Below are 2,866 nucleotides of genomic sequence, written 5' to 3'. Positions count from 1 at the left end.
CTGCAGCAAAACACTATTGTACCAACGCTGTTCTAATAATATATAGACAATGGCTCGTGCTCATATTATTTGTTATATTTTTATTATTCATTATTTTCACTTGACTCGCATAAATAATTTTGTTCGAAAAACATTTTATGCAGTTGTACTTCGCAGCACTTTACTTGCAATTTGCAATTTCTAGTATTATGTGTATTTAAAACAGAATAAATATGCGACTTAGAAACGTCTGCTCTCTGATCTGTACTGGAGGAGGATCTAGGCTAGGCCTACTTACTCCTCTTCTTTTGGCAGGTCCAATGCGATTTGTCAAGCGCGTCGGTGTATTATCCGCGCAGCAGATAACCAATTTATTTGGGCCTAGCTTAGAAAATTGCTCAGTCAGTGTGTCAGGCTACTGGATAACATGACAACGTCTGTTTCCTATGTAGGCTATCTGCCAACTTATCATCTGCTATTATTTTAAACAGACCATAAAAATGATATAAATATTATTTAATAAATGCTATTATTACCCCTAAGGCCTAGTATTACTACTAGCCGAGTCCTAGGCCAACTACAACGTTCTAAACCAAGGCCATGCTATATCTTAGTATTTAGCCCAACAATTTTGGTGAAATGTTTTAAACGTAATTTTGAAGTAGGCCTACGTGGAAAGATGATAATTCAAGAATGGCCGAGACTGAATTTCAAAGGCAAGAATTTGACCAGCTTGTGATGAACAACCAAATGCAAACTACATCGAAGCACTGTGGAAGACCAAAATTACCCGAGTTCTGGAGGGATTTGCATGATTGAGTATAAGTTTGATGGAAGTACAATCTAAAAGACAGTGCTCACAGGCTATTAGCAACTATCACAATGTTAAAATAACTGTTAAACACACAACAATTACTGGATAAAATTTGATTGTATTGCCTCTGAAATCCACTCTTAAGGTAAATGCTGAAGCCATTTTGCAAGACTATCCTTTAAAATATGAACTGCATGTGTACATAAGTACGCACACTGATACTCATCACAGCTCTTCGCTATTTAATAAAGATGGACAAATTGATTGTTTTTGATGAAGTTTAAGTAGGCCTTTCCTACTGTACATGGTAGATATTTTAACAGAATTAGTGTAAATGTATTGTAAACATTATTATTATTAATTCAGCATTGTTAAAATATTGATGCATATCACGTGAATAAAAAGGCAAACTGATCAATTTGCAAGTCTTGGTTCCTCTTTAATTGTTTGCATTGATTTATAAGGACAGATGATGTTATTCATCAATAGTGATGATGACATTGCTGTGTAATGTTAGACAGTGTTCCAATTTGGTTATCATTTGTGTATGATATTAACATGCTTTTAAAATTAACACTGTATTATATTAAGTGAATTAGTTGAGTGTGATCTGCTGTAACATCACAAAAATTTAACCATATTAAGCAACTATCAGTATTTACCATGTACTGTAAATGATGTTTCACAGAATATCACCAGTACAACAATTATTACAAATTACAGTCAACCAAATGCATATCGACAGCAATGAAAAGACACTTTATTAACATTGTTTTACTATAGGAACATCATTTATATTGTTTTACACCTGGATAGAGAGGGAGAGAGAGAGAGATACAAGCCAAGATCTAGTGTCTTGTTCAAGGACACATGCTGTGTACATTGCCTGGGTTCTTGGACAAGACACTTCGCTTGTTTAAATTCCCTAAATAATGTACAGTACTTCTTTTTGATAAGCTAATGTAATATTTTCATTCATATCATGGGCTGTAATTTCAGTACTGGCATCAGTCTGTGTAGATTTGCAGCAAAGCTTATAAACACAATCCTAAGTATGATTAGTGACAGTAGGATCATAACACTTAACACAGGCATCTTTTTGGTTTACAGTTCAGTTCAATATTCTTTTCCAAATTTAAACATGGTTGATATCAGTAGAAGTTTCTGGGTGTTCTTTCATTTAACCAACTGCATTTACAACTCTCCTTTTAGGGACCAGGCCTGCCAGGGTATAATCGTTTCTGTAAATAATAAATAGACAATAATTATTTCTTGATAGCCACATTATACTAATGTCCTTGTAAATTATTAGCACTCTACAGTAATTTTTGAAGAACATCCCATTAGAGTAACTGAACCACAATAATCTGGTAGTGTATTGTGTCTGCTTTCAGTAGGTCATGCATACTGTACAACATTTGGATACATTATATTATTTTAAAAAAAAACCATCTACAGTAACTATGAAACAAAGAGCGACTTTTAAACAGAAAATTATTTTTTTAAATCTGTGAGATTGAGTTAAATTGTTTGGTTATTAGAATTAACATATTCACAGAAGCTTTTGATATTTAACTTACATTATCATATCCCATGCTCACCATTGATGTCTGGGCTCTGTCAATGAAATAAAGTAGAACAAAGCTGTAAAACAAACCTTAATTTAAATTTAGAATTATTACTTAATAAAATATTACAGCAATTATAATCATCATTTTTCCTCTTACAAAAACTATTTATTCCATCAAATGGTTCAGAAAAATTGTTAAATTTTAAATTACAGTTTGAGAATATAAAATGGGATAATAGAGGGCCACCACTGGTATACACTAGCCTCTTGGGGTTGTGACAAAGTGCGAGCCAGCGAGTCATGCGAGCCAATGCGCGAGCCATGCGAGCCAGCGAGTCATACATTTTAAATCCTTTTTTATGTATATTTATTTATATATTTATTTTTATATACTTATTTGTGTATATATATTTATATATTTATTTATTTATATATATAATGTATTATTGTTTTATATTATATACTGTAATTATTTATATATTTATTCATATATTTATTTATAT

The sequence above is a fragment of the Anneissia japonica genome, unplaced genomic scaffold, assembly GCF_011630105.1.
Source record: "Anneissia japonica isolate Jap-2015-1 unplaced genomic scaffold, ASM1163010v1 scaffold10184_len302889_cov135, whole genome shotgun sequence".
Lineage (NCBI taxonomy): Eukaryota > Metazoa > Echinodermata > Crinoidea > Comatulida > Comatulidae > Anneissia > Anneissia japonica.
The sequence above is the reverse complement of the archived record's forward strand: the minus strand, read 5'-3'. Positions refer to the sequence as shown.